The following is a 14,911-nucleotide window of genomic DNA, read 5'->3' as shown; positions in this document are numbered from 1 at the left end:
GCTGTGGGGTACTCGGTCCCTGGCCTGTGGTGCGCAGGGGGAGCAGTCGTGGTTGCGGCCGATGCCCGGTTCCATGACCCTGGGGGTCGCTTCGATAAAAGTCGTGAAAAATGAAAAAAAAAATAATAAATAAATAAAAGAAATTAAAATAAAAGAGTTTGCGACTACGCCACTTGCGGTGTGCGGCCAGGTTATTGAAGCCGCCGCTGCAGGGTCCTCCTGGGGCTGGAGAAGTAATGGAGCTTAGGTGTTTTGGGCCCTCCGCAAGCAGCGTTAGGCCCCAGCAGTGTGTGATGAGGGGGCTATGTACCCCCCCCACGTCAGCAGCCGGGCGGCTCGGATCCGGATCTGCAATGTGGCTCAAGGGGTCTCCGGACCCGGGGTTCTCGCGGACACTTCGAAATATAAAAGGGGATGATGGTATGTGGGGATATTGTATACAGTCCGTGATGCCACCCATGATGTGTGGTAAAATGGGGTACCACCGCTGCTATTGGGGAGCACCCGGGGCGTTGGGATGGCAGCTAGCTGTTGTTAACTCTCCATGGGTAGGGATGGATGCCCTGGGGCCCAGTGTCTCTGTGCTGAGGATGGTGATTGCAGGTGCCGGTGCGCCCGGACGGACCAGTGGATGTTGGTGTACTCACTATTAAGAATTCTCACAAGTCCGTGGTAAACCAAGGTGTCAATGGCCGGAGCTCCACGGCCGGGTGTATTCTGGTCCCTCACCCGAAGTGATGGTCTGTGTCACTTTCCTCTGCACTATTTTAGTTCTCTTTTGGACTTCTCGGTATGGAACTCGGGAGTCTGCTCCAAGAACTTCAGGTGGGAGCCTTGCCCGCAGACTCTGACCCGTGGGATCTAAAGGGGCCCAGGCGGATGCCCTATCCCCTGCGGTGGGCTGCTGGTCTGCTTTCGGGACTTAGGGTGGGACAAGACCTGTAATCCTCTCCTCAACTAACTAATTAGCAAAGTTGGTGGTTCTGGTCTCTGCTTCAGGGTCCAGGTACACCCTCTGTGCATGGTTTCCGGGTCGGTTCTCCGGTATCGGTACCGGCGGGCTCCTACCCTGTCCCGGTCCACCTCGGATCTCTGGCAGCCGTCTTCCCGTCTCCTTTCAGACACTGACCCCCGCCTGCCACCTAGCCAGCACTCCGGGGCTCCAACCCCGACGCCTTTCCTCTCTGACTTCACTTGCACTTGACCTCCTCCTCTCTTACTCCTACTCCTCTCAACTCAAAACTTAATCTGACTATTTTCCCGCCCCCGGATTCTCCAGACCCCTAGGTGGGCATTGTCCTTCCACCTGGTCCCGCCCACTGGTGTGCCTGTCCTACCCTGGGGGGGTGACTAGGGTTTTGTTGGCTTGGTGTAACCCTGTGAGGAAAGATGTTATGTCGGGGCCTATTCTATAGGTGACCACCTGGGGCACCAGGGCATCACAGCTATAGTAGGGGACAGTCAGTGTATGCATACTGAGGCAAGAAGGAAACAGTCAAGACCGGTATTGCAGTTTCAACTTACCTTTTTACTTTGGCTTGGTACCTGGATCCGCTGGTGACGGTTTCAGGTGTTCCCACTCCCCTTGTTCTCCATGTCAGCTGCGACCTGGGGTAGCTGCCTCCATTCACACTTGTTGGTATTGGGCTCCCGAGGCTTAGAGCTTCTGGGGGAGCCCCTTTCAGTCTTAGTCCTATTGCAGGCATCCTGGACTATTTAATGGGTGGTTGTCTGTCCCTGATCCCAGGTCCCCCTCTTTGCTACTTATGCTTCAGACTCTTTGGGTGGTGAGGGACCCTGGGGATCCCCTCACCTGGCAGATTTAACAGTTGACCATAAAGGGTCCCGCTGTCCTAGGGTCTGCACTCCGCCTTGTGCGGAGTCCTGTGAGCCTTGGTTCCGTACTTCCACAGGTGCCCCATGGTCCCTGGAGTCCTATAATTCCACAGGTAACCCACGGTTCCTGGAATCCCGGTTCCTTACTCCACAGTCCTTCTCTCCTTTACAGCGTCCCATTCTTACTTTAGGTCTTTAAATCTTTCTTTCTTTACTTCACTCCTCACTCTCTCACTCTTCACTCCTTCACTTCCAACCTTCTTCTTCACTTCCTCCCGCCAACTTTGAAACTGACCACTGGCCCCTCCCCTTACTGGGTCTCTCCCTACAGATTGGGTGGAATTAGCCAATAAGTGCCCATCCCTTTTACCTATTGCTAGGCAGTCTCCCAGTCTGGAATTGGGGTTATGTATGTGGCCTGAGGGTGCTGGTATGTTGACTGGCACGGAAATTCCAGGGTTTGAGTTTCCACAGTTCACATTTATTTTGTGGCACCTGAGACCTCAGGGGTGCTGCATGTCTTTGTTGTAATCTTAAATAGATAATAAAACATGTGCACTATGAGAAGCACCCGTGGAATCCTTTTTAACGTTTATAATATTAGAATTGCTCACCTTTGTTGGTTGTGCGCCCCCGCACAACAACGTTTATAATATTAGAATTGCTCACCTTTGTTGGTTGTGCGCCCCCGCACAACTCGTTTATAATATTAGAATTGCTCACCTTTGTTGGTTGTGCGCCCCCGCACAACACGTTTATAATATTAGAATTGCTCACCTTTGTTGGTTGTGCGCCCCCGCGCACCTTTGTTGTAATTTTTGCAGACAAGTTCTGTAATGGAGGTCTGAGCAAGATGGAAAAGACATGAAAAGTGAACAACTGTATTAGAAACATTACTGTTACAGTCAGTCAGAGCTGCTGTAGTCACAATTCGATGGAGAGGAACAGAAGCGGCACTGGTAACAGTCAAAAACAGCCACTGATAGGTATTTTATGACACACAGTTAACATGCATTACTGATACCTATCAGAGGTGAAGTACAAAAAAACCCCCGGAGTGGTACTTTAAAGTCAGTGACATTATCATATTTTTTAGAATTTTCAAGATATTCCATTTATATCTCACACTATTATCTAAAAGGGCATGTGCACAATTATCATAGATCAGTGTAATTTCTTCTTTGGCTCAATACAAAGATACATCAGGGGTTAAAATTCTTCCCAAATGCATTACATTTTAATAAAAAGTTATCTTAAAAAATATGGTTAAATATGATGCTATGAATTGTTGGCTTTAATTAGTATTAGTTTATGATCTGTTAATTTGGATATACAGTGCCTTGCAAAAGTATTCGGCCCCTTTGAATTTTTCAACCTTTGCCCACATTTCAGACTTCAAAAATAAAGATAAAAATTTTAATGTTATGGTGAAGAATCAACAACAAGTGGGACACAATTGTGAAGTTGAACAAAATTTATTGCTTATTTTAAATTTTCATAAAAAAATAATAAACTGAAAATTGGGGCGTGCAATATTATTCGTCCCTTTTAAGTTAATACTTTGTAGCGCCACCTTTTGCTGCGATTACAGCTGCAAGTCGCTTGGGGTATGTGTCTATCAGTTTTTCACATCAAGAGACTGAAATTCTTGCCCATTCTTCCTTTGCAAATAGCTCGATCTGAGTGAGGTTGGATGGAGAGCGTTTGTGAACAGCAGTTTTCAGCTCTTTCCACAGATTCTCAATTAGATTCAGGTCTGGACTACGACTTGGTCATTCTAACACTTGGATATGTTTATTTGTGAACCATTCCATTGTAGATTTTGCTTTATGTTTGGGATCATTGTCTTGTTGGAAGACAAATCTCCGGCCCAGTCTCAGGTCTTTTGCAGACTCCAACAGGTTTTCTTCAAGAATGGTCCTGTATTTGGCTCCATCCATCTTCCCATCAATTTTAACCATCTTCCCTGTCCCTACTGAAGAAAAACAGGCCCAAACCTTGATGCTGCCGCCACCATGTTTGACAGTGGGGATGGTGTGTTCAGGGTGATGAGCTGTGTTGCTTTTACGCCAAACATATCTTTTGGCATTGTGCCCAAATAATTCGATGTTGGTTTCATCTAATCAGAGCACCTTCTTCCACATATTTGGTGTGTGTCTCCCAGGTGGCTTGTGGCATACTTTAAAGGACACTTTTTATGGATATCTTTGAGAAATGGCTTTCTTCTTGCCACTCTTCCATAAAGATCAGATTTGTGCAGTGTACGACTGATTGTTGTCCTATGGACAGACTCTCCCACCTCAGCTGTAGATCTCTGCAGTTCATCCCGGGTGATCATTCATGGGTCTCTTGGCTGCATCTCTGATCAGTCTTCACCTTGTTTGAGATGAAAGTTTGGATGGACGGCCGGGTCTTGGTAGATTTGCAGTGGTATGATACTGCTTCCATTTCAATATGAAGGTTTGAACAGTGCTTGTTGGGATGTTTAAAGTTGTGGAAATCTTTCTGTAACCAAATCTGGCTTTAAACTTCTCCACAACAGTATCACGGACCTGCCTGTTGTGTTCCTTGGTCTTCATGATGCTATCTGCGCTTTAAACAGAACACTGAGACTATCACAGAGCAGGTGCATTTATACGGAGACTTTATTACACACAGGTGGCTTTTATATATCATCATCAGTCATTTAGGACTAGAGATGAGCGAACCGGTCGCGGTTCGGCTCGAGGTCGGTTCGCCGAACGAAGGTCCCGTTCGAGTTCGGTTCGTCGAACGTTCGACGAACCGAAATCTAACTGCATAGGAAACAATGGCAGGCATTCACAAACACATAAAAACACCTAGAAAACACCCTCAAAGGTGTCCAAAAGGTGACAAACAACTCACAACACAACACAAACACATGGGAAAGTGACAAGGACATATACTCATGCGAAAACAAAACAGCGTTACGAGGAAAAAGAGGACGAGACATAGATATAGGCATGGCATGCCCTTCTAAAATCATGTAAAACACCGCAAGGTGACTCCAAGCGGAGTCTCCCTTTTTTCCAAAAATTGGGCCACACAGACACCTTATCAGTGGCAGCACTTGTGCCCTAGTTGCAAACAGGATGTTTTGATTTGCATCAAGCACATTCAAAAATACGCAATACTTAACCGTCCCCAGGATGACACCGGGGTAGGTAGCAAAGTCTTTCCTTATCCCAGCTCTGTTCATCTTGGATCATTTTTAAAAAACACAGCAAGCAAGGGTTACTCCAAGCGGAGTCTCCCTTTTTTTCCAAAAATTGGGCCACACAGACACCCTATCAGTGGGAGCACTTGTGCCCTAGTTGCAAACAGGATGTTTTGATTTGCATCAAGCACATTCAAAAATACGCTATTCTTAACCGTCCCCAGGATGACACCGGGGTAGGTAGCAAAGTCTTTCCTGATCCCAGCTCTGTTCATCTTGGATCATTTTTAAAAAACACAGCAAGCAAGGGTTACTCACGGCGGAGTCTCCCTTTTTTTCCAAAAATTGTGCCCCACACACACCCACCCATTCAGTGGCAGCACTTGTGCCCTAGTTGTACACTTCACAGCTAGATTTGCATCAAGCACATTCAAAAATACGCCATACTTAACCGTCCCCAGGATGACACCGAGGTAGGTAGCAAAGTCTTTCCTGATCCCAGCTCTGTTCATCTTGGATCATTTTTAAAAAACACAGCAAGCAAGGGTTACTCCAAGCGGAGTCTCCCTTTTTTTCCAAAAATTGGGCCACACAGACACCCCATCAGTGGCAGCACTTGTGCCCTAGTTGCAATCAGGATGTTTTGATTTGCATCAAGCACATTCAAAAATACACTATTCTTAACCGTCCCCAGGATGACACCGGGGTAGGTAGCAAAGTCTTTCCTGATCCCAGCTCTGTTCATCTTGGATCATTTTTAAAAAACACAGCAAACAAGGGTTACTCCAAGCGGAGTCTCCCTTTTTTTTCCAAAAATTTTGCCCCACACACACCCACCCATTCAGTGGCAGCACTTGTGCCCTAGTTGTACACTTCACAGCTAGATTTGCATCAAGCACATTCAAAAATACGCCATACTTAACCGTCCCCAGGATGACACCGGGGTAGGTAGCAAAGTCTTTCCTGATCCCAGCTATGTTCATCTTGGATCATTTTTAAAAAACACAGCAAGCAAGGGTTACTCCAAGCAGAGTCTCCCTTTTTTTCCAAAAATTGGGCCACACACACACCCACCCATTCAGTGGCAGCACTTGTGCCCTAGTTGTACACTTCACAGCTAGATTTGCATCAAGCACATTCAAAAATACACTATTCTTAACCGTCCCCAGGATGACACCGGGGTAGGTAGCAAAGTCTTTCCTTATCCCAGCTCTGTTCATCTTGGATCATTTTTAAAAAACACAGCAAGCAAGGGTTACTCCAAGCGGAGTCTCCCTTTTTTCAAAAAATTGGGCCACACAGACACCTTATCAGTGGCAGCACTTGTGCCCTAGTTGCAAACAGGATGTTTTGATTTGCATCAAGCACATTCCAAATCCACAAGCATTTACTCTCCCCAGGATGACACAGGGGTAGTAAATTCCTGGTGGATCCATGACTTGTTCATTTTGATGAACGTTAGTCTGTCCACATTGTCACTGGACAGACGCGTGCGCTTATCTGTCAGCACACAGCCAGCAGCACTGAAGACACGTTCAGAGACAACGCTGGCAGCTGGACACGACAAAATCTCCAAGGCGTAACTGGAGAGCTCTGGCCATTTTTCTAGATTTGAAGCCCAAAAGGAGCAAGGCTCCATTTGCAAAGTCATGGCATCGATGTTCATTTGGAGATACTCCTGTATCATCCTCTCCAGCCGTTGACTATGTGTCAGACTTGTTGTCTCTGGTGGCCTTGCAAAGGAGGGTCTAAAAAAATTATGAAAAGATTCCATAAAATTGCTGTTACCAGCACCAGATACAGTCCTACTGGTACGGGTAGACTGTTGAAGATGACGAGACCGTCCCATGTTTGTCAAGTTACAACTGGGAGAATCACTCCCTGCACCTGCACGGTTGTTTGGTGGAAAAGCCGAGCTAAGATCGAGTAACAGCTTCTGCTGATACTCCTGCATACGTGTGTCCCTTTTTATGGCTGGAATTATGTCACAAAATTTGGACTTGTACCGGGGATCTAATAGTGTGGCAATCCAATAGTCATCATCACTTCTAATTTTGACAATACGAGGGTCATGTTGGAGGTAGTGCAACAAGAAGGCACTCATGTGTCTTGCGCAGCCATGCGGACCAAGTCCACGCTGTGTTTGTGGCATAGAGGTGCTACCCGTTCTTTCTTCCTCTGACATCTCCCCCCAACCTCTTTCAACTGAAATTTGACCAAGGTCTCCCTCATCTGCTGAGTCTTCCATGTCTATGGACAGTTCGTCCTCCATTTCTTCATGTTCTCCTGCCCCTTCCTCAACATTTCGCCTGCTACTATGCGCCCTTGTTGATCCCTGTCCCCCATGGTCCCATGCCTGCTGCGTTGGTGATGATGAACGTCTGGACCTTGGTGATGTTGTTGTCCCTTGCGCATATGAATCCTCCTGTAGTTCCTCCTCTTCCTGTTGTCCCACCCCCTGACTCCGAATAGTGTTTGGCGTGTGCTCCAGCATGTAAATGACTGGAATTGTCATGCTGATAATGGCATTGTCAGCGCTAAACATATTCGTCGCCATGTCGAAACTGTGCAGAAGGGTGCATAGGTCCTTGATCTGAGACCACTCCATCAGGGTGATCTGCCCCACCTCTGCATCTCGTTGGCCCAGGCTATACGTCATGACGTATTGCACCAGGGCTCGGCGGTGCTGCCACAGTCGCTGTAACATGTGGAGAGTCGAATTCCAGCGTGTCGCCACATCGCATTTCAGGCGATGAACCGGCAGGCCGAAAGACTTCTGGAGAGATGCAAGTCGCACAGCTGCGGCGGTTGAACGGCGGAAGTGAGCAGACAGTTTTCGTGCCCTGGTCAGAAGGCCATCTAGGCCGGGATAGTGTGTTAAGAATTGCTGGACAACAAGGTTCAACACGTGAGCCATACAAGGCACGTGTGTCACCTTGCCCAGGCGAAGGGCCGCACCCAGGTTTGCAGCATTGTCGCACACGGCCTTACCAGGCTGCAGGTTGAGTGGAGACAACCATTTATTAAACTCTGACCGCAGAGCTGACCACAACTCCTCAGCTGTGTGACTCTTATTCCCAAGACATGTCAAGCTAAAGACCGCCTGATGCCGTTGCGCTCTGCTGCCAGCATAGTAATGAGGGGTGCGTGATTCCTTCTGCGCAGTGAGAACGCTGGTGGCCTGACCAGGCAGGCTTGGGGCGGAGGTGGAGGACCCAGATGAGGTGGAGGAGGCAGAAGCAGTGGCGGAACTTGGAAAGACAGAGGATTGACACACAAGTCGTGGGGACGGCAAGACTTGTGCAGCAGACCCTTCACCATCTATCACCATAGTTACCCAGTGCCCAGTCAGCGACATGTAACATCCCTGTCCATGCTTACTGGTCCAAGTATCGGTGGGGAAATGCACCCGTTCACACACAGAGTTTCTCAAGGAAGCGGTGATGTTCTGTGCGACATGCTGGTGTAGCGCGGGCACACCTTTCTTAGAGAAGTAGTGGCGACTAGGCATCTGGTACTGGAGCACAGCGACAGACATAAGGTCTCTAAAATCCTATGTGTCCACCAGGCGGAAAGGCAGCATTTCGGTAGCCAAGAGCTTACAGAGGGATAGAGTCAACCTCTTAGCTTTGTCATGGGTCGCAGGAAATGGCCTTTTATTTGACCACATCTGAGGGACAGAGATCTGGCTGCTGTGTGTAGACGGTGTTGAGTAGGGTGTCCCTGGAAAAATGCAGGTTTGTGAGGAAAGTGCAGGCGGAGACATGATGTTGCCGTCATCCAACGTTGGTGCTATCGATGTCTGAGAGAGCTGTACACACTCACTTGTTTCCCCTTCCAAACCAACTGACGACCTACCAAGCAAACTGCCTGTTGCGGTTACAGTGGTGGAAGTTATGCGTGGAAAACCAGGTGTGACAGCTGTCCCCACAGTCCTAGAAGATGAAGAGCGCGTGGATGCACTGGAAGGGGCAGGCCGTGGATGGTTCCCTCCGCTAGGCCGCATTGCAGCATGGTGAGCTTCCCACCGGGACCTATGATATTTATTCATGTGACGATTCATGGAAGAAGTTGTCAAACTGCTGAGGTTTTGACCTCTACTAACAGAATCACGACAAATTTTACACATCACATAATTTGGGCGATCTTTTTCTATGTCAAAAAAGGACCAGGCTAGACAAGGCTTAGAGGGCATGCGACCTGCTGAGCCCCCCCAACTAGTGCTCAGAGGCAGAGTGGTGGCTGATGATGCAGTTGTAGACGTGCTACCAGTGCTCCGACTCTGTCCAGGAAGGCGCAAGGTAACTTCATCGTCGGTTGCATCCTCCTCCACCGCCTCTGTTGACCTCCTCGAGTGCCTGACTGGGGGTTGACAGTAGGTGGGATCTAGAACTTCATCATCAATAGTTGTGTTTGCACTCCCCTCCCCCTCAGACCGAGCCTCTTCTTGCCCTGACCGAATATTTATGTTGTCATCCCAATCTGGTATCTGCGTCTCATCGTCATCAGTATGTTCCTCATTGTCTATAACCACAGGTGTTACAGTTTGTGACAAAGGGTCAACATTATGCTCAGAAACTTGGTCCTCACGGCCTGAATCAGAGTCACAAAGGTTCTGGGCATCACTGCAGACCATGTCCTGATCTGTACTCACTGTAGCTTGGGAGCAGACCTCTGATTCCCAGGCTATAGTGTGACTGAACAGCTCTGCAGACTCAGCCATCTCAGTTCCACCATACTGTGCAGGGCTGATGGAGACTTCAGAGCTGGGAAAAAGCAAGTTTGATTGGGATGACAACTCAGAGGACTGGTGTTTTTTGGATGCGGTACTTGAAGTGGCTGAGAGGGCACTTGTTGGACCACTTGAGATCCATTCAAGCATTTTCTTTTTTTGGCCATCATCTACCTTTGTTCCTGTTGTTCGTGTCCGTAAAAAAGGGAGCACATCGGATTGTCCACGGTAAGTAGTAGACATCTTACTTTTGCTGGTAGATGGTCTATCTTCAGCAGATGATAATGGAGCTTTGCCACCTTCCCCACGGACAAACCCTTTTTTTCCTTTTTCAGCACGCCTCTTCCCCTTTCCACCAGCATCTGTCATTTTGCCACTCATGTTGATTGCGACAAGATTGTGCACTGAAAATGTGGTAGTAAAAATTGAGAGGTGGTGTAGATTGCAGCGGTGGTCTAGCTGTATTAACAGCAGAATAATAAAGAATAAATATCCCTGACAATGCAACTACGGCCCTTAAACTGGCAGCATAAATTGCTAGTATAATGGCTTAGTTATAATGAGTTGGAGTGTGCAATGCAGGCAGACGTGCTGCAAATATCTGCACTAGTGGGACTATACAGAAGTCCAATAGCCACGTTTAGTATGCCACTAGGTACACTCAGTGTTTGCTAGTATAATGGCTTAGTTATAATGAGTTGGAGTGTGCAATGCAGGCAGACGTGCTGCAAATATCTTTGCACTAGTGGGACTATACAGAAGTCCAATAGCCACGTTTAGGATGACACTAGGTACACTCAGTGTTTGCTAGTATAATGGCTTAGTTATAATGAGTTGGAGTGTGCAATGCAGGCAGACGTGCTGCAAATATCTTTGCACTAGTGGGACTATACAGAAGTCCAATAGCCACGTTTAGGATGCCACTAGGTACACTCAGTGTTTGCTAGTATAATGGCTTAGTTATAATGAGTTGGAGTGTGCAATGCAGGCAGACGTGCTGTAAATATCTTTGCACTAGTGGGACTATACAGAAGTCCAATAGCCACGTTTAGGATGACACTAGGTACACTCAGTGTTTGCTAGTATAATGGCTTAGTTATAATGAGTTGGAGTGTGCAATGCAGGCAGACGTGCTGCAAATATCTTTGCACTAGTGGGACTATACAGAAGTCCAATAGCCACGTTTAGGATGACACTAGGTACACTCAGTGTTTGCTAGTATAATGGCTTAGTTATAATGAGTTGGAGTGTGCAATGCAGGCAGACGTGCTGCAAATATCTTTGCACTAGTGGGACTATACAGAAGTCCAATAGCCACGTTTAGGATGACACTAGGTACACTCAGTGTTTGCTAGTATAATGGCTTAGTTATAATGAGTTGGAGTGTGTAATGTAGGCAGACGTGCTGCAAATTTCTTTGCACCAGTGGGACTATACAGAAGTCCAATAGCCACGTTTAGGATGCCACTAGGTACACTCAGTGTTTGCTAGTATAATGGCTTAGTTATAATGAGTTGGAGTGTGCAATGCAGGCAGACGTGCTGCAAATATCTTTGCACTAGTGGGACTATACAGAAGTCCAATAGCCACGTTTAGGATGACACTAGGTACACTCAGTGTTTGCTAGTATAATGGCTTAGTTATAATGAGTTGGAGTGTGCAATGCAGGCAGACGTGCTGCACATATCTTTGCACTAGTGGGACTATACAGAAGTCCAATAGCCACGTTTAGGATGCCACTAGGTACACTCAGTGTTTGCTAGTATAATGGCTTAGTTATAATGAGTTGGAGTGTGCAATGCAGGCAGACGTGCTGTAAATATCTTTGCACTAGTGGGACTATACAGAAGTCCAATAGCCACGTTTAGGATGACACTAGGTACACTCAGTGTTTGCTAGTATAATGGCTTAGTTATAATGAGTTGGAGTGTGCAATGCAGGCAGACGTGCTGCAAATATCTTTGCACTAGTGGGACTATACAGAAGTCCAATAGCCACGTTTAGGATGACACTAGGTACACTCAGTGTTTGCTAGTATAATGGCTTAGTTATAATGAGTTGGAGTGTGCAATGCAGGCAGACGTGCTGCAAATATCTTTGCACTAGTGGGACTATACAGAAGTCCAACAGCCACGTTTATGATGCCACTAGGTACACTCAGTGTTTGCTAGTATAATGGCTTAGTAACTATCAGTTTGAGTGTGCAATGCAGGCAGACGTGCTGCAAATATCTGTGCACTAGTGGGACTATACAGAAGTCCAACAGCCACGTTTAGGATGCCACTAGGTACACTCAGTGTTTGCTAGTATAATGGCTTAGTTATAATGAGTTTGAGTGTGCAATGCAGGCAGAGGTGCTGCAAATATCTGTGCACTAGTGGGACTCTACAGAAGTCCAACAGCCACGTTTAGGATGCCACTAGGTACACTCAGTGTTTGCTAGTATAATGGCTTAGTTATAATGAGTTGGAGTGTGCAATGCAGGCAGACGTGCTGCAAATATCTGTGCACTACTGGGACTATACAGAAGTCCAACAGCCACTTTTAGGATGACAATAAGTTCACTCAGTGTTTGCTAGTATAATGGCTTAGTAACTATCAGTTTAAGTGTGCAATGCAGGCAAACGTGCTGCAAATATCTGTGCACTACTGGGACTATACAGAAGTCCAACAGCCACTTTTAGGATGCCACTAGGTACACTCAGTGTTTGCTAGTATAATGGCTTAGTTATAATGAGTTGGAGTGTGCAATGCAGGTAGAGGTGCTGCAAATATCTGTGCACTACTGGGACTATACAGAAGTCCAACAGCCACGTTTAGGAGGACACTAAGTACAGTCAGTGTTTGCTAGTATAATGGCTTAGTAACTATCAGTTTGAGTGTGCAATGCAGGCAGACGTGCTGCAAATATCTGTGCACTACTGGGACTATACAGAAGTCCAACAGCCACGTTTAGGATGCCACTAGGTACACTCAGTGTTTGCTAGTATAATGGCTTAGTTATAATGAGTTGGAGTGTGCAATGCAGGCAGAGGTGCTGCAAATATCTGTGCACTACTGGGACTATACAGAAGTCCAACAGCCACGTTTAGGATGCCACAAGGTACACTCAGTGTTTGCTAGTATAATGGCTTAGTAACTATCAGTTTGAGTGTGCAATGCAGGCAGACGTGCTGCAAATATCTGTGCACAACTGGGACTATACAGAAGTCCAACAGCCACGTTTAGGATGACACTAAGTTCACTCAGTGTTTGCTAGTATAATGGCTTAGTAACTATCAGTTTGAGTGTGCAATGCAGGCAGACGTGCTGCAAATATCTGTGCACTACTGGGACTATACAGAAGTCCAACAGCCACGTTTAGGATGACACTAAGTTCACTCAGTGTTTGCTAGTATAATGGCTTAGTAACTATCAGTTTGAGTGTGCAATGCAGGCAGACGTGCTGCAAATATCTGTGCACTAGTGGGACTATACAGAAGTCCAACAGCCACGTTTAGGATGCCACTAGGTACACTCAGTGTTTGCTAGTATAATGGCTTAGTAACTATCAGTTTGAGTGTGCAATGCAGGCAGACGTGCTGCAAATATCTGTGCACTAGTGGGACTATACAGAAGTCCAACAGCCACGTTTAGGATGCCACTAGGTACACTCAGTGTTTGCTAGTATAATGGCTTAGTTATAATGAGTTTGAGTGTGCAATGCAGGCAGAGGTGCTGCAAATATCTGTGCACTAGTGGGACTCTACAGAAGTCCAACAGCCACGTTTAGGATGCCACTAGGTACACTCAGTGTTTGCTAGTATAATGGCTTAGTTATAATGAGTTGGAGTGTGCAATGCAGGCAGACGTGCTGCAAATATCTGTGCACTACTGGGACTATACAGAAGTCCAACAGCCACGTTTAGGATGCCACAAGGTACACTCAGTGTTTGCTAGTATAATGGCTTAGTTATAATGAGTTGGAGTGTGCAATGCAGGCAGAGGTGCTGCAAATATCTGTGCACTACTGGGACTATACAGAAGTCCAACAGCCACGTTTAGGAGGACACTAAGTACACTCAGTGTTTGCTAGTATAATGGCTTAGTAACTATCAGTTTGAGTGTGCAATGCAGGCAAGCGTGCTGCAAATATCTGTGCACTACTGGGACTATACAGAATTTCAACAGCCACTTTTAGGATGCCACTAGGTACACTCAGTGTTTGCTAGTATAATGGCTTAGTTATAATGAGTTGGAGTGTGCAATGCAGGTAGAGGTGCTGCAAATATCTGTGCACTACTGGGACTATACAGAAGTCCAACAGCCACGTTTAGGATGCCACAAGGTACACTCAGTGTTTGCTAGTATAATGGCTTAGTTATAATGAGTTGGAGTGTGCAATGCAGGCAGAGGTGCTGCAAATATCTGTGCACTACTGGGACTATACAGAAGTCCAACAGCCACGTTTAGGAGGACACTAAGTACACTCAGTGTTTGCTAGTATAATGGCTTAGTAACTATCAGTTTGAGTGTGCAATGCAGGCAGACGTGCTGCAAATATCTGTGCACTACTGGGACTATACAGAAGTCCAACAGCCACGTTTAGGATGCCACTAGGTACACTCAGTGTTTGCTAGTATAATGGCTTAGTTATAATGAGTTGGAGTGTGCTATGCAGGCAGAGGTGCTGCAAATATCTGTGCACTAGTGGGACTATACAGAGGTCCAACAGCCACGTTTAGGATGCCACTAGGTACACTCAGTGTTTGCTAGTATAATGGCTTAGTTATAATGAGTTGGAGTGTGCAATGCAGACAGAGGTGCTGCAAATATCTGTGCACTACTGGGACTATACAGAAGTCCAACAGCCACGTTTAGGATGGCACTAGGTACACTCAGTGTTTGCTAGTATAATGGCTTAGTAACTATCAGTTTGAGTGTGCAATGCAGGCAGACGTGCTGCAAATATCTGTGCACTACTGGGACTATACAGGAGTCCAACAGTCACGTTTAGGATGCCACTAGGTACACTTACTGTTTGCTAGTATAATGGCTTAGTTATAAAGAGTTAGAGTGTGCAATGCAGGCAGAGGTGCTGCAAATATCTGTGCACTACTGGGACTATACAGAAGTCCAACAGCCACGTTTAGGATGCCACTAGGTACACTCAGTGTTTGCTAGTA

The sequence above is a fragment of the Anomaloglossus baeobatrachus genome, chromosome 8 (genome assembly GCF_048569485.1).
Source record: "Anomaloglossus baeobatrachus isolate aAnoBae1 chromosome 8, aAnoBae1.hap1, whole genome shotgun sequence".
In the NCBI taxonomy this organism is placed as follows: Eukaryota; Metazoa; Chordata; class Amphibia; order Anura; family Aromobatidae; genus Anomaloglossus; species Anomaloglossus baeobatrachus.
The sequence above is the reverse complement of the archived record's forward strand: the minus strand, read 5'-3'. Positions refer to the sequence as shown.